This window comes from Marmota flaviventris, chromosome 11 (assembly GCF_047511675.1).
Source record: "Marmota flaviventris isolate mMarFla1 chromosome 11, mMarFla1.hap1, whole genome shotgun sequence".
Taxonomy (NCBI): Eukaryota; Metazoa; Chordata; class Mammalia; order Rodentia; family Sciuridae; genus Marmota; species Marmota flaviventris.
The window spans coordinates 66,002,479-66,021,077 of record NC_092508.1 but is presented as its reverse complement, the minus strand read 5'-3'; the positions used below and the strand labels follow the sequence as shown (position 1 = coordinate 66,021,077).

At 36.4% G+C, this 18,599-nt stretch overlaps 1 protein-coding gene across 2 annotated transcripts in view; it reads left to right on the top strand.

The window, feature by feature from the left end:
- Csrnp3 (cysteine and serine rich nuclear protein 3) overlaps nt 1-18,599 on the top strand; it is a 184,835-nt gene that overhangs the window by 11,289 nt on the left and 154,947 nt on the right. The window contains exons 1-2 of one of the 2 annotated variants that reach the window (XM_071619382.1): nt 4,162-4,327; nt 6,149-6,319. The gene's annotated coding sequence lies outside the window, so the exon portion shown is untranslated. Of the gene's footprint in view, nt 1-4,161; nt 4,328-6,148; nt 6,320-18,599 lie in introns of those variants that run through there. The other variant, XM_027946151.2, reaches the window with a different exon arrangement.

Sequence of the window (18,599 nt, the reverse complement as noted above, 5' to 3'; positions counted from 1 at the left end):
GCCCAGATCCTTGTCCCATGTTCTATTTTCTCCCCCACATTCCCAGGAGTAATCAATCTACATTCAACTTTATTCACCTTTATTCTTCATTTATCTGTACTCCAATAATTTGTCCCTATTTTTTATTTAATTTTCCCTTCTCCTCCTCCTCCTCCTCCTCCTCCTCCTCCTCCTCCTCCTCCTCCTCCTCCTCCTCTTCTTCTTCTCTTTCTCCTTCTCCTTCTCCTTCTCCTCCTTCTCCTTCTTCTTTTTTTTTTTGGTAGTGCTGGGTGTAGAACCAGGACCACATACATGCTCTACCACTGAGCTACCCCCAGCTCTGCCCCCATTCTTATTCTAGTTCTTCTCAGTTTATCTCTGGTAAGCAGCTCAAGCTCATGACTAAACTAGCATATAACAGGTATCCTTGCAGTGAATGGGGGAGGGAAGAATGTAAAAATATAGATACAGTTGTGGAGGGTTACCATTAAGTACATTTGGACTCTGGGTGTTTGTTTTTTTTTGTAGCAGGTATTGAACCTAGGGGCACTTAATCACTGAGTCACATCCTCAGCCTTTTTTTTTTTTTTTTTTTTTCTATTTTATTTAGAGACATGGTCTTACTGAGATGCTTAGGCCCTCACTAAGTTGCTGAGGCTGGCTTTGAACTTATGATTCTCCTGCCTCAGACTCCCGAGCCACTGGGAGACATATGCCACTGTGCCCAGCTGGGTGGGTATTCAAGAGTCTCAGCCCACAATCATAAAATTTCAATCATAGGATATTTTATTCTGTAAAACTTGCCTGATAACACAAACATTTAAGGCTTATGGGAGGTACATATAAGTTCTAAACTTACTATTTTTAGAAAACTCATTTCTATTTGTAGAAAGGTCAGTGTAGCCAACATTTCTGGTAGTACTTCCTTTGAAGTGGTAAATTAAATTTTTATATTCATTAAATAATCTGAGTCAGTGGTTAATTTACTTATTTCTCATTACAACATAAATCAAGCATAAAAATCAGTAACTTCTCATTTTCTATTCTTACTCTTAAATATTAGCGATCTCCTTTCCCTTTTGAATCTCTAGGTTCATGTAAACTTACTAAACTGTAATTTTAATATTTTAACTCAAAATCTGATTGCTCTATGTCTTAGTCCATTTAGGGTGCTACAAGAAAATGCTATAGACTGGGTGGCTTATTAACAGAGATTAATTTCTCACAGTTTTCGAGGATGGAAGCGCAAGATCAAGACACCAGTGATTCAGTCAGTGTCTGGCTAGGGCTCCTCATTTCATTGTAACCTCACAGCAGAACAGTGACAGGTCTCTTCTGGTGACTCTTAGAAGCCTAAAGGCATTAATCTGAGCTCATGACTTTATCATCTCCTGAATACCCACCTCCTAACACTGTCACCTTGGGGCTTAGGATTTAGCATAAGAATTTTAGAGGAATACAAGCATTCAGATCATAGCAGTCTATTTTTTAAATTAAGTTTCTTATTGGTGCACTATGATTATGTATTATAGTGGGATTTATTATGACATTTGTACATGCACATAACATAATTTGGTCAGTTTCATCAGAGCAGTATATTTTATGAATATATATAATATAACTATTTTCATATTAAATGTATTATTAAGGATTATATTTTATATGCTTCTCAAACAATTATTGTATATAGGATCAGTAATAATATAGTATTCCCAGTAGGTACAGTTTTTTGAAAAACAAAAACAAAACAAAACTAATAAGGCATTGACTTTTTGGAAATAAGTGCCTTCGTTAGGGATTTCTGAGGCAGGATTCTGACTCCTAACAAATATACATCCAATAGTTTTAATTATTGGTGCTAGAAAACATAAATCAAGTCATCTGTATTTCTCTCTGTTTCATAACAGTTTCTTTCAGTCATATACTAGCAAAACACAGCCTTCTGTTTTATAGGGTGGTTTTTGATATTATTTAAGATTGCTTTCACTTGATTATGTGAAAGAAGACAACTTCAATACAGAACATTACTATCTTCTCCCTTAGCCATCTTCCTTCCTACCTGTAACTACAGACATCTGAACTGGAGTAACATCTTAATCTCTCTCACTCCTAAATTTCTCCTTGTATAATCTTGCTCTGTTGCCATGGAAGTGATTATAACGTGTGGCAACTTTGGTCATAAGTCCAGAGAGTATTACAATGAAATCAGATTGGTTAAAACAAAGTAGAGTGAAAATTTTCCTTTCTCTGTCTCCTAGGCTTTTTTTCCTTCCTATTTTTGTGTTTACTCAGATACTTAAGCATAGGTCAATTTTTGTTCAATGGCTGTGGAAGATTCTTCAGACCCTCCAGGGTCTATGTGTGTGAATCTAACAAATCAAATTATTTACATTGATTTCATATTAGGTAAAGAAATCAATTGAACATTTTTGTTGTTCAACAATTCCAAATAGTTTCCTAGAGCTGATAATCATATAGTACAACATTTAAAAAAATCTACCTCAGCTGCTTTCTGTCTTTCCAAGCATTTATACAATACCTTTAAAACCTCCACAAGTCAATTGAAGACAAGATTGTCCATCTAACCAAACAAGGTCACATTTGATCCCCAAGACAGTTTTTAAGATAGATACCAGTTGGTTTTCAAACCAAATCAACTCAAAGTCTGATTTTTGTAATACCTGCAAGTAGCAAGTAGTGGTTGTATATTTAATTTTTAAAAAAATGTTGAGTAAGTAACTTTAGGAAAGATGTGAGTAAATTTGTTACTAACTTTGTGCCTCTATTTTCTCATCAACAAGTAAATTCTTGATGATTATTGTCATCCATGGCTTTTTCTCTATCAAATTTAAAGAAGTATTTCTTTGGAGTGATGAAGGGAAAGCTGACTTTTTCATTGTCACCTTTATTTTGCCGAAACAGATTGGTAGAAAATATTGGAATTGGTCTTACTTGAAATCTAGTGTATCTCCACCATCAATTAATTGGCAAATATAGAGACCAGCAGTTCTGAGTAAAATTAGGTGTCCAAATTGCACTTTATCACCCTGTCTAGTTTCTTTCTCAATGTCCTCTGCCTCCTCAAGGAATCTGTTGACTTCTATAGGCCTGTGACTGGTTAGCTCTACTGACATTAGCTGTTCCTCTTTGCTACTAAGCCTTCCCTAGGTATTTTCCTTACTTCTAGAACTTTTCCTTCCCCCATTAAATCCACCTTCCCTTTATTATAAACCCTCATGAAATAACAAGATAAAGAGAAGTCCTTCTAATATATAAGCCAGGTCTTGTCACTACATCACTTCAACTCTGTAGTGGCTTCCATCTCAATTATAGAAAGAGCCCAAGTCCTTAAGGGCCCTGCACAATCTCGCTCCAGACACTAGCCTTCTCTCTTCACCCACTGCTCTCAGGGTCTTAGCACACTCCATTTCTTTGTCCTGATCCATTCTTCCCTCAAAAGTCCAAATTGCTGGTTTCCTTTCCTCTTCTGGGTCTCTACCTCCTCACCGTAACATTAGCTCACTAATGAAATAAAAATTGAATGTTCCTTCTTTATGGCCATAGTCATTATGTCATCTAACTGCTTATTTTTCTCTGTAGCACTTATCTCCATAGGGCATTATATATTTAATTTATTTACCTGTTTACTGTTTATCTACCCCTATTCCAACAACTCTCAGTAAGTCAGCACCATTGGAATAAGGAATTTTTGAATACATTGCTTCTTTATCTTTCCCTAACAAGTTAAATAGTCCCTGGAACATGATGTTTACTGAATAATGAAAGGCCTATAAACAAAGGTCAAAGTTCTTTTTCCTATAAAATGACATAAATGACCAAGAAGGACACTCGAATTCTCTGGGGGAAAAAAATGAAACAAAGCAAAACAAAGTGTTGTTGTTCAGGATGCTGTAAGGTAAAGGCAGGTCTGTTGAGAGCCAAATCCACGTGCCAGCTGGGAGTGTGAGGAAATAGGAAATACAAAAACAGCAGGATAGTCAGCAGAAGAATCTGGAGCAAAAGAGTCCAAAGAATGTAGTCCCTAAAATTAAGGGAGACCATAGGTCTGTGAGGGGCACAAGGAGGGTGGCCAGTGGTCAGTCCTAAAGGCACTACCTTTAAAAAAAAATTCACTCGAGTTAAATTTGAAGCTTGCTTAACTGCTCAGAAGGCATGGATAGAACTGCCATGCTCAGGTTTGATGGCAGCATATAATGTGCAGGTATTTTTTTTTTTTTTTGGAAGGCAAATTGGTTCTCTCAATCAATGCATCTCTAGTCAAAGTGTGTTGAATGAATGGGCAAGAGAATGTTGATTCCCTAGTCTGTTACCTCTCCAAGTCACAGAGGTAAGTCTTTTTTTTTTTTTGGTCCATCTATTAGAACCAGTCCATGTTGGAAATTACACTACAGTGTAATCTAAAAATTGCTCCTATAACTTTGTAAACCAAAATAATGAGGGAAAGATGAATGCAGAATATGAAACCTAAGGGTATAAAGGACTGCTTCTGAAACTACGGGGCACTGGCCAAGTTTAAAGTGGATTTAACTAGGAAAGCATGGAGCCAAAATGACCCCAATCTCTGTAGTGGCCTTTCCCAGGGCCTGTGCCTGCATTCCCCAGTTCTGCACAGTTCACACTGTGTACCACCTATGGTCTCTTTGATTATGAGGCCATTTACTATTGTGCTCTGCTGTTATTTTCCTTTGGGTTAAGAAGTATTTCTTGGAGCCTCTTTTAGTCAGTATTTTTTATGCTGTGACCAAAAGACCTGAAAAGAACAGTTTTAAGGAGAAAAAGTTTATTTGGGGTTCACAGATTCAGAGCCATCTGTCCATAGTTGGCTGATTCCATTCCTCGGGGTCTGAGATGAGACAGAACATCATAGCAGCAGTGTGTGGCAGAGAAAAGCAGCTCAGGACATGGCCATCTGGAAGCAGAGAGAGACTTCTTCTCTCATCAAGGACGAAATATATACCCCAAAGGCATGCATTCAATGACCCACCTTCTCCAGCCGCATCCTACCTGCCTGCAGTTATTACCCAGTTAATCACTATAAGAGGACTGATTCAATGATTAGGTAAAAGCTTTCATTAGCCAATCATTTCACCTTTAAACCTTCTTACATTGTCTTACATGTGAGCTTTTGTGGGACACCTCATATCTAAACCGTCAAGAGTTCTTTTTTTTTTTTTACAAATAGTAGTACATAAAAGAGAAGACTAAGAGGACTCAAGATTTTATTCCATTAGACCCAATTTACTTGTTGAGGTTTCTTGCCTCTGTAGGAATTTATGTTTACAACCCTCTGATCACTCTAACTGTTCCTCTATAACTATGAAGAATTCTTTTTTTCAAGAGGTTTAATGATTCATCTAATGTGACACTAAGAAGTTTTCAAAAATGCATCTGGCTACATCTGATCGGCTTTCACTGACCATGTTGATACAGTGAAGAGGCTTAAATTAATGTTTTATCCAGCAAAAGATTTAGGGACTGTGATTTGCCATGTATAAAATCTATTCAGCCAACCTCTTTGGCATTGGACTTGAGTATTCCCCGTAGCTCTGCTGAATTGACTGGAAACATGATAAGGCATCTAAATTCTGCAGGTATAGCCATCCCTAGCAACCAATTTGATTTTTGATGGACAAAGAGCCCCAGGAAAGTAGATGCCTTTGTACCCAAGAAAAAAGAAATCCACAGCAGGAGAGATATACCCTAATCAGTATGCTCTGGATATGACAGCATGCAAGTGAGTGATCTATTTCATTCTGAACTCTGGCTCTGTCAATGACTGTACATGATTTACTAGAGCAAATCAAATAAATGTATTTGACTCCTGTTTTGACATTTCAAAACACCGAGGCATATTTCCTTATGTAGCACTCTTATTCCACATGCTTAATTTTTCCTTTTTTCTTCTAAGTCATGCTACTAGAATGACAATGAAAAGAAGAATGCATCAGGGTAGAATTATTTTTGGTGCTTCCCAACATTATGGGAAGAATAATTTTCTGCAGGGATATGATAGTGTGGTTCATGTGGTTAAAAAAAAAAAAAAAAGAAGAAGAAGAAAATTACAGTCCCTAAAAAAGGCTTTAAGACCTTGACTATGCAATCAGCGGTCAAATACTTGAATGCTCTGTTGCTCCTGTTCCTCTTACAGGTACATGTGACAGCACTGCAGCTATGAGTGGAATTTTAAAGGGGAAGTTTGAAGAAGTTGACGGCTCCTCTCCCTGCTCCTCTGTACAGGAATCAGATGATGATGTTTTTAGCTGTGACAGTGCTGAGCGTGTTGATAGTGTCAATCCATCCACGTCTAGTCATTTTACCCGTGAGTATCTAAAGTTGTATTTTCATGTTGTGCTATAAATTGTACTGAATGGTCAACTCTTGGTGACTTTAGATTTATCCACTGGCATATATCTTCTCCCAACTTCATCAGACCAAACATATTTACAAATATCACTCTGATTAATTAAACTGCAGAATATACTTCTGAGGGCTGGGGATATAACTCAGTTGGTAGAGTGACTGCCTTGCATGTACAAGGGCCTGGTTCAATCCTCAGCACCACCAAAAAAAAAAAAAAAAAGTCCTAATTAATGAATAAAAAATGTTTTGAGAAGCCTATGAGACTTGTACCTAACATCCATCTGAAAACCAGAATAAACTTCTGTTCATCTCTATGGAATGATTATACAGGAGGCAGAATTGAGGCCAATCAGAGGTAAGCAGATAGCAACTGAAAATAATTTAGCATGCATCTTCAGTTTTCTGAGAAAGCCATTTTTGGAAATCAAATCAATTGAGCCATTTAGAGCATTTGATATTGGTCAATGAGTTGTGAAATATCTGCAGTGGGAACACAACACATCCATTTCCTAGGCAAGAAAAATGATTTTCTTTTTTGCAGTGTGGAGATCAGACCCAGGTCCTCCTGTATGCTAGGCACATGTTCTCCTACACTAAGGTGAGAAAATGACTTTTGTTTTAAAAAGAACGCTGCTTTTGAAATCCAGGCCTTGAAAGCTATAAACTTCTATAGTTGTCTCTCTACACAAGTAAAACAGATTCAAGGCCAAGTTCATGCACTGGAATATGGGCAGCTTTCTTCACATACATACTTTAGTAGTTAATGAACCAAATTACTTAAGTTCATATGGCATGGTCTAATTTTTAATTTGACTAATTCTCACATTGCATTCCTGGCAAAAGATGCACATATGAAGGTTTTCTATAGGTGAACCCATTCCTATAGCTCTGTGTCCATTCAACTTCAATCATTAAGGGAGGGGGATCTCAAAGTTATTTTTTAGAAGAGTTAACACTTAAAGCAAAACTAAACAAAGTCAGTGAAACCCATAAATTATAAACTCCCTTTTAAAGTTGCACTCCATAAGTAAAGGTTAAAATTATTCAACACAAATGGATATAATTTAAGAGATGTAATTTTCACAATAGGATAGTGTTTTTTTTTTTTTTTTTGGTGCTAGGGATTGAACCCAGGGCCTTGTGCATGTGAGGCAAGTACTCTACCAACTGAGCTATATCCCTAACCCAGATTTGGGAATTTTAAACTCACCAAAAACATCCTTTTAAAATTCACACTAACATTTATGTACTGTGATTCTAACTATTAAAACTACATTTTTATCTCTCTTCCTTCTCTCCCCAAGAATTTGAAATTTTTTGAATTTATAAATTCTCCATCATTGTTAGAAGAATTTAGAATTCAAAATAGATAAAATTTTATAAGAATGTTTAGCCTTTGCATTATTTAATCTCTTGACTAAAGTCACTTTTTTTTTTTTTTTTTTTGGTACCAGGGATTGAACTCAGGGACACTTAACCACTATGCCACATCCCCAGCCCTATTTTGTATTTTATTGAGAGACAGGGACTCTGTGAGCTGCTTAACACCTCGCCTTTGCTGAGGTTGGCTTTGAACTCATGATCCTCCTGCCTCAGTCTGCTGCTCTGCTGGGATTACAGGTGTACCAGCTTAAAGTGACTTTTAAAATAAAAACCATTTTTAATGTAAAAAATAATGAGGAGATAAAGGAATCTTTATGGCAGGGGAGAGAGAATGTAATAGCTATTTTGAGGACAAAATTCTCCAGTTACACAAAATTATAACCAGACCCTGGATTTGGGGGAGATACATTTAATTTGAGGTTTGCTTCTAGCCTTTCCACACCTTCTAAGTGATTGTAATGTTGTAGAGGACACTGATACAGCTTTTTACATTTTACTGTCACCTGCAGCACCTAGAAGGTATGCATGTTAGAGTTCTTTACTGAGTGAGCACATTAATGTCAGACAATTCTTAACAGCTGGAAAGAATGAGTACACTCACTGCCTGGCTTGATGGCACATGCCTGTAATTCCCGTGGCTTGATAGACTGAGGCAGGAGGATTGTGAGTTCAAAGCTAGCCTCAGCAAAAGCGAGGTACTAAGCAACTCAGTGAGACCCTGTGTTCAGTCTCTGGTCTCCTCCCACACCCCCCAAAAAGAATGAGTGCACTGGATGTTCTGCAATAGTCTACATTTAAATTCAACACCCTTGGGAACACTGTAATGATGCCCTTTCTATGTACTTTGAAGAATCCTTTTCTAAACCCCAGAGCACTAGCAGGAGCTGCCTAGCGTTTCTCAATCTTTTTTTCCCCCTTTTAACCACTCCTGAAAAGCACCATCAATCTAAGGCCCCATTTCTTTGAGGTACCACCTCATCTAGTACAGTGCAGCATTTTCCACACCCTTGTGCTTTTTTTCTTTTTCTTTCTTTCTTTTTTTTTGTAATCTTCAGCATGCTTCCAGACTCCTTGGTGTCTATGCCTTTTCTAAAGTTACAAATTGGTTCTCTACTGGAAAAATCAATTGCTAGACTTCTCTATGCAAGATATCTATTGATTTCTATAGCTTGTGAGTTCACAAAGTACCTATAATGTTCATTTAAACATCACCAGATCTTACAGAAGTGACTCAAGAGGTTTTCCTGATGACACTGTTGTTCTGATGGTTTAGAGGAGTTGAAATATTATAGGTTAGGCAGAATACCTGAACAGGTCTGTGGAAGAGTAAAAGTTCTAGTGGAGAGGGGTTTTATTTTTTAATAACTATTTTGATATGTGATCCTAAGTATTCTGTTTTATCACCATTGCTATAGTCCACTGAGGCAAAGACACATATCCAGTGTAGTCAGTGGAGAAATAATTGGCAGCTGCAAAGTTTGATGAGTCTTTTCCAGCAGTGCTGTTAATGCGCTTTTTCTTTGTGAATTTTCAAGGGTTTTAAGGGAAACAGTTGCTGATACGTGTCTGTAAAAGAATGTGATTGCATCATTGAGCAACTTGAAATAAGTCTGTGATCAGAGCCATGACTGGGGATAAACAGTAGAAAGGAAGGGTAAAGAAGAAGAGGTGGAAAAATGTGACCTACAGAGGACATTTGTCACTGTGGGCTCTGCTTACTTGATCTCAGATACAAAACCTCATTAATTGTTTTGCAAAGTTGGACAAATTGAAGAAGAAAACCCATGTTCGTTTCTTTAAGGGGTCAAATACACAATATGACTCTAGACAAATCATAAAAAAGACAAAAACAACCATAAGAGTCCAACCTCATTTTTAATTCAAACAATGTTAGGACTAGCAAGGCCCTCGAGAGTATCTCAGCTGATTTCATTATTTTACAGATGTGGAGAATAAGGCCCAGGGAGAATACCCTGACAAGAATCAAAATATGAGCTGGTGGCAGAGGACTTTAATGTAGATCCCTAGAGTCTGCCTTTCTTCTAGACCATGCAGGTGTCTGATGGTTCAGTGACATGCCTGACTACTAAGTACAGGGACCCAGATCATCAAGCGAAAGGCATGGTGTGTCTTTTATGCCAGCTCCTCTTAGAACTAGAATAGTCTATCTTTTGGTAAGGGTAAATGGCATCTCATCTCTTATTGCTTTTTTTTTTTGGTTTTGTTTTTCCAGTTGGTTTCTGGTGAAAGTGTTAGCATGCCCTGGCTTTAGGATAGTGCCAATGATGGGTTTATGAACAGTCAATGAGATCAGTGAAACAGTTGGCACAGAATTCAATTTGAGTGTGAAAGAACATTTTACTTCTCATTTCTGTAAGTGACAAGGCAGACTGTTGAGACTCTATGTATGTCACTGACATTGATGGAAATATCTTACAGAAAACATGTTGTTTTGCATTTCCATGAAGGAAATTGGTTGATCTTGGTGACATAATGCTGCTTGTGATAATGTAGATACATTACAGTGAAAAGTAGGTGGGTGAAGTATATATTGCAAATATTTAACAGCAGGGTTATTTCATTTAACTTAAGAGGAAAAAACCTTTCTACATTCTACTTTTGCCAGAGGGCTGAATGGGCATCATAGACTCTCTGAAAAAAAAAAAAAGATAGTAATTTTTTTCTATCCCTTGAACTCTACGCCTTGCATTACTTGTTCAATAATTCAAGACTTCAGAAACCCACTTACCTTGCATTTCAATTGAACTCACTTAATCATAGCTTCTGATTGAATGGAGTAATTATATTCCATTTTGCTGGCTATGTACAGAGTTGGCTTTTATATTTGTTTGTTTTAAGCCCTGAAAAATCATTTAAATTTGGCTTTAAACTTAACAGCACAATTGGGCCAAATTTCAAATAATTCTTTTTTTTTTTTTTTTGTATTTATAACAATGAATCTAGAAAAACAACAATTGTGCCAGTTGTGGTGGCACACGCCTATAATCCCAGTGGCTTGGGAGGCTGAGATAGGAGGATAACAAGTTCAAAGCCAGCCTCAGCAACAGCGAGCCGCTAAGCAACTCAGTGAGACCCTGATGTGGCTCAGTGGTTGAGTGGCCCTTAATTCAACTTTGGTACCAAAACAAAACAAAAAAGAAAAAGAAAAACAATTGTTATGGTTTTAACCCTCAGCTATCATGAAAAACTAAATATAAAGATAGTCCTTTGGTGTTAATGGTACTTGCCGCAGTCTGGCTGGGCACAATTCAGGAGCCACTTGTCAAAAGAAAGGAACTTTATTTTTAGAACCACACACGCCAAACAAAACCGCTCCTCAGGAAAAACCCTCAGAGCCCAACTGCCACCACCGGCTTCCCACAAGCCTCTCTCACCACCATAAGCCTCTCCACCTCCCACAATCCTCCTGCTCTTGAGGCTGATTGGCTGTGTCGCATGGGCAGAGCCAAAAAAGTCCCCCAATGAGCAGCTCCGTGGTCTGAAAGGGCAGGGAAACAGCCCAATGAGCATCACCACAGAGGAGCCAATCAGCTAGATGTTTCTGGGGCCGCTGTGAGCCAATCATCACCTGGCAGTCTGAAAGTTTGCTGGGGCCCCTTCGGCTGTGGCTCTCAACCAGTACTGCTTCTCACATCGCTTGAAAGATAAGGCTTTATTAGATGTTTTTCATAAGATTTGACATACATCATAGAAAATTTTACAATTTCCCAGATCTATTATTTACTCAGAATATGTATAGGTAGAATTGATATTATAGCTGTATTTCATAAAAAGCACAAGAATTAAAGCTGCTACTGAATATTAAAGATGACATCTTCCCATTAGTGATCAGAATATTTTTATCTGACAGTAAAATTTATTATAAAATGAATGTAAATTTTAGAGTGTTCACATTTTATAGACCTCTAGATAGAGAATCACATACTTACTTTTGGGGTCATCTAAGAATGGAACCAAACAATAGATAAAGGATTGACCAGTTGCAAAATGTCATGGCTTGAAAAATTAATCCAAATGAATTTAGATGATTAAAATTCTGCTAGCCATCTTCAGAGTACCATAATCTTCTGGCTTTGGTTTGAATACCAGAGATTGACTGGCTTTATTTATTTATTTATTTATTGTTTATGATGATGATGATGTCATTTTCTGAAGCAAATGTCCTTGTGTTTCTCAAAAGAATTTAACATTCATTGTGCAATCTGGTATTCTGGTGCTTTCTGACAGCTTCAGGGAAGTACATTTGTGTGCATGTGAATGCAAAGGTCCTGCTTAAAAACAAACAAGTACACAAACAAAAAGAGCCAGTTGGTGTGATTTCTGAACCGGCTGCTGCTATTTAACCCTTGACCCTTTCATCCTGGAAAGTATATGTCTTTATGTCACCTTTTTTTTTTTTTTTGCCTGAGGAATTTTGGAATAAACTGAGAATATTTTAGGGCCACAGAATTATTGAACAATGTGTTTTACAGTCTAAATTACTATGATCTGGCATAAACTAGAATAAAGGTTAAAAGTGACAAAGAAAAAGCAATCTTAATAAATTCAACAAAAGGTAAATGTTTGCTTTTCAAGCAAAGACAAACACATAAAAACTTGGACAGGCATTTTATTTTAATGAAATTTAATTTCCAGGTAGGAATGTATTCTCTGTGAGTTAAAATTGAAATAGATTCCCAATTAATTTCATTTGCTTTTATCTTATCTCACAAATATAACGTGGAGCAGCAACAGAAATTGATTTACATAATTTACAATTCTGAGAATTTGAATTTTATGAAATGATTTAAATAACCAACTATTAAGTTGCTTTAAGATCCTTATAAAGATCTTAACATCTTGAAAAATTAACATAATGAAAATCTGAAAAATCTGCCCCCCAAAATAAAGAACACAGTATAAAATAAAAAAGAACCTTAACACCCAAACTCAAAACAGTTTTCGAAACACTGTGAAAGCTGGTAACCATTGATAAATAGCGTGCACTAAATACTTCTGTAATGGGTTCTATTGGCTGTGGTGAGACTAGCTATTTCTAATGGTGAGACTTATTCTGTAGTGGGCCTTATTAATTTTGACATTTGGAGACTTCAGGTGCATGAATTATTATGTATTTTATACCATCACTGGATGAATGTTAGTGAAAATATGGTAAGATGAAAATGCATATATTTTAAATTACATTGATAAAATTCTTTTAAACTGTATTTATAGTTTATGAAATAGATTTAAACACACACACACATACATACATTTCATCTTGAAATGTGTTGTAATGCCTTAAACTTTTACATTTTTGAAAATGTGTGTACTGTAAATCTTTTTTTTTTTAATCTTTAAAATGACTTTTTTTAAAAAAAATTTTTATTGTTGGTTGTTCAAAACATTACAAATTTCTTGACATATCATATTCCACACTTTGATTCAAGTGGGTTATGAACTCCCACCTTCACCCCATACACAGATTGCAGAATCACATCAGTTACACATCCATTGATTTACATATTGCCATACTAGTGTCTGTTGTGCTCCGCTGCCTTTCCCATCCTCCACCCTCCCCCCTCCCCACCTCTCCCCTCCCCTCCCCTCCTCTCTCTCTACCCCCTCCACTGTATAACATATTTCAAACACTGAAAGAAAATGGGTTCCAACCAAGAATTGTGTATCCAGCGAAATTAAGCTTCAGGATGGAAGATGAAATTAAAACCTTCCACGATAAACAAAAGTTTAAAGAATTCGCAGCTAGAAAACCATCTCTTCAAAACATACTCGCCAAAACATTACAGGAAGAGGAAATGGAAAATAACAATGAAAACCAACAGTGGGAGGTAGGACAGTAAAGGGGGGGAAAATAATCAAAGAGGAAAACAAACCATGTTTAGTAACAGAAATAAACAAATATGGCTGGAAGAACAACCCATATCTCAATAATAACCCTAAATGTTAATGGCTTATACTGTAAATCTTAATGACAGAGGTGACAGAGTTTGGAGTAAGCTTTTTGGCTGCTGCCATTAAAGAACCCCACCAGCACAATTTTAGAGGAGGAGAGTTTATTTGAGGGCTCACAGTTTTAGAGGTCTTAGTTCATAGATGGCTGGCTCCATTCCTCTGGGCTCGAGGTGAGGCTGAACACCATGACTGGAGAGTATAGCAGAGGAAAGCAACTCACATCACAGAGATCCACAAGCAGAGAAAGACTCCACTTGCCAGATACAAATATATACCTCATAGCCACACCCCAATTCCCACCTTCTCCAATCAGACACTACCACTTAAATTAATCTCACCAGGGATTAATTCACTGACTGTGTTAAGACTCTTACAACTCAATCATTTTTCCTCTGAAATTTCCTGCATTGTCTCACATCCAAATCATAAAGGGTATTTAATCCCATCTTTAAGGACCTAGTTTTGGAAGAAATAATGGCAATGGAATGTAAATAATATTTTTTTAGTTGTAGATGGACACAATATCTTTATTTTTTATTTGTTTGTGTGGTGCTGAGGATCGAACCCAGGGCCTCATGCATGCGAGGCAAGTACTCTACCATTTAGCTACAACACCGGCCCCAAGATAATCTTACTTTTAACTTATTAATATGATAAGCTAAAGAATATTTTGAAAAGCAAAAGGATAAGCAAACTGCCTAAGTTCACACAGCTTGAAAATGCCGAATCTGGATTTTAAAATCAGCTTAAACTCCACAGTTCATACTACACTACATAACCACTACAGCATGGTATATGCTATAAATTCCACAAGAAGATTAAAAATAATTATTCTATTTCATGCCATATAGCAGATAAGCATTTATGAAGTCTTTCACTAAAGTTAAAAAAAAAAAAAAAAAGCTTCCCGCCTGGAATAAAAGTGTTTTTTTTCAGTTCTCATCTACATTAATATTAATTAGAAGAAAATACCACTGGAATTGATAGAGATTGAGATTCTGATCAAGTTTAACCCATTTATGCTGATTGCCATTGGAATTTATTTTGTTAAATGCTGAAACTCTCATGTCCCTGCTTTTAATAGGTCCCACAGCTAAAGGAATATAAATTCTTTGCATTTACCAAGAGTCTATTAATAATCTCTGTTCATAAGAGAATCACTGGGACACACAGAGTGTTGAAGAATGCACAAAGATACTGCCCCACACGGGCTGAGTGAGCAGTTTGCTCCTGGCTTGAGGAATTTACACTCTCCCTGCGAACTTCAGACTAGTAGACATGAAATAATGTTGAAGTATAATTTTTAAGTGCTACATTGTAGACTGGAGAAAAATGAATTCTCCTGTCCAGGGAAATTCCACCTGGAGAGAGTACATCATTAAATAGAGATAGGTTTTGAGAGATTTGGGGGTTATAAGTTTATTCTTCAAATGAAAGAATTTACTTACAAGAAATATATGACTCTCAGTTTTAGGTTTCAAAATGAACAAAAACTTCTAATTAATATTGGTTTCCAAGAATTTCTATCTGATGAAGTAAAACCCATCGATTTCTCTTTTTCTACTTCACTGGAGAGTCATCAGAAGATATGGTAAAAGCATTGCTATGAAAAGTTACAAATATTAGGGTTCAAACCAGATGGACACATGGAAGCGCTGACTGATTGGGTCTCCTTTGCCTATTTTGCCTGTGGTTTAAGCCATTTTGTCTCATCACCCAGACCTAGTGCTGCTATGCAAACTTCAGTTGATCTACAAATAAACCACTTGTTGTAACTTTGTAATAATTACTGTGTTTTTAGAGGTCTATTCTTTTGAGAAAAGCAATAAGTGAATGATTATAGCATTTGAAAAATTATATACATTTTCAAAGGTATATGGAAGAATATATAAAGGATATATAAAGTCTAGGTTATGATTTGCAACCTATTTGAATGCACCTGTGTCAGTTTCATCAGGATACTTTCAGAATGGGTTAAATGATAAGTCATCTATTACTTTATATTTTATTAAATCTCTTTATTTGTTGAGGTGTAGGATAAAAGAGAACAATGCTGCTTCGTTTACCATCTCTCATTCTATACCTCCAGATTAATTTTATAGCCACTTTTATCACATTGTGGTGAATTTTTGTTTCGATAGTCTCCATGTAGTATTGCTCTACATTCCTTTTTGTGGTCTGATTACCAGACATGAATCAAAGAATACAAATGACTCTTCTGTCTTAAGCAAACAAAAACTAGGAAAAATAACTTTCCTATATACTGGATTTAAAAAAAAAATTAAATTACCTATTTGAGATAAGAGAGAATTTATTTAGTATTATAGCCAATCAAGATCTGTCAACATAACCATGTCCACTAGTTTCTCTTACTGCTAACACATAACTAAGTCAATTACTTAATTTCATTTCCTTTACTGATAATACTTAGCACTTGTCCTGGAACCCCTTTTAAATATTCGAAGTTAATGGTCATGGCTATATGTTAGTTCAAACTTTGTATTGCAAATGACAAAAACCTTTGTAATCTAACTTAAATAAAAGGAGATTCTCTTAGGTCATGTAACTGAGATTTATGGGTGAAGTCATGTTTAGCAAAAAAAGGATTTGTATGTCTGTCACACAACCACTTCAGTACTCCCCTTGTTTACTGTGACATGGTGTAACATGGATCTCTTCACTATGGGAGATAGTCATTTTTTTTTTCCCTGCTGTATAAGGAATCATGAGTTTCCCAGATGATCTGAGGACAATATCTGTTTGCTTATAGATATAAGCATCCTTCTTGCACTGTGTTCTTTTTTGTTTGTTTGTTTTTGTGGTGCTGGGGATTGAACCCAGGACCTTATGCATGCAAGGCAAGCACTCTACCAACTGAGCTATACACCCGACCCCAGTCCATTGCACTATATTTTTAAAGGCAAAAATGAATCTCTTCCACCCCTGACTCTACCTTTTATCCTGTGTGTTCATTTGTGCTCAGATCCAATCTCTTGAGTATTTTATTTCCCAACTTTCATGTCTATTAGTTTGCCTACTGGGCTCAGCAAATAAAAAACTCTGGTGGAACACTGGAGAGTAGGAGGAAAGAATACACCAGAATATTCCCACCCACTCATCCATGACTTAGGTGGTATTTCCAGTAACTGCTTCATGTACTCTCTGGTCCAGTCCTTGCTGTAATGGTGCTGCTGTTGTGGTCCCAGCCCTCAGAGATCTGGCTACCAGCAGCAGCACCACAGGCTCTTGAATCCAGAACTTAAATCATTTCCTTTGTTCCTCCAACCCGAGGGCTGACAGCATCTTTGTATTATTGCTAACTTTGGAGTTTCTTGGATTTCCCAGCTTTATTTGGAATCACAGTTCTTTCAAAAACCTTTGTAACTAGTCCTGTGTGTGATTCCTTCCATTAGACCACCTGGCCTGTGACTGGCAACCCTAGCATGGCTCTAGTAAACCAATCACTGGGACCAAGATATGAGGTCCTTTGATTTGCTGGGTCTCCTTCATTTGCCCACTCTTTTTCTATTAAGGATTCATGAAATATGTTACAATAAAAAATGGGGGAAAAAAGCAATGGGTACCATATTAACAATTCATATGAATTCTATAGTTAATACTCATGAAGAAGATATAAAGGAAATATCTCTTAAAAAGAAATTCCATGCAATAAAGTTATTTGTAAGTGAATAGTGGAGATAATTTCTTTTAAATTTTAAATATCCTAACACATTCCTTTTTTTCTTTTTCACATAATAAGAGAACCTAACATATTAATGATCTGCTGCGAGTCATATGTTGTTTTAGATGCAGTACTTATGTTTACTACAAAATGTAAAATCAGAGTCTACATACTCATTTGATATACAAATAAACTGGTGGTAAGTAATCTGACCAAAGTCTTAGTAGTTAAAAATAACAGAAATGTGCCATCTTTTGTTTTTTGCCACTTCAGAGCCTAAGCTCCTTTGATGGCATAGGCACTAAACAACTCAGTGAGACCCTGTCTCTAAATAAAATTCAAAATAGGGTTGGGGATGTGGCTCAGTGGTCGAATGCCCCCTGAGTTCAATTCCCCAGTACCAAAAAAAAAAAAAAAAAAAAAGCCTCTATGCCTTTTTTTTTTTTTTTTTTTGAATAGTGTTGAATCTGCATTTCTTGAATCATAGTTTTAAAAATCTTGACTCAGGGCTCATTTCATATTTACTTTATGGCAAAATCACTTTGCAATATAGTTGTCTGTGATGAAGTCTACTTATGACTACAATCTATGATGAAATCCCCTTATATGATATCCAGAATGGATTCCCCTTTTCTTTACACTTTACACTTGACATTGGCATGATATACTCCATAGTGCTGCAAACATTACCATTTAAGGTCTTTGCACACTTCCTAAAGTGTGAAGAAATTATGTTATGTAAATGTTTATTAGATTACTTATTAGGTTCTAGGCATTTTCTAAAAGTGAGTATTTGGGACAATTTTTATACTTTATTAAGGCATAAAAAGTAAGGACATAATCTTAACAGAAAGTCTGAAATTCGTTCCTTATTTATTTATTTATTTTATTTTATTTTATTTTATTTTATTTTATTTTTTTAAGAATTAAAACTAGTCAAGACCTTATTTGGGTATTCATAGCCAGCAGGGCAATACCTGTGAGATTTCCATGAGGAAAAAAATGCCCATCTTAAGAATTAAGGTAGGGGTCTGGGGTTGTGGCTCAGCCGTAGCACACTCACCTAGCACATGTCAGGCCCTGGATTCAATTCTCAGCACCACATTAAAATAAGCAAACCAAATAAAGGTATTGTTTTCAACTATAACTAAAAACAAAAACAAAAACAAAAACAAAAAAACAACTTAAGGTAGGTAAGACA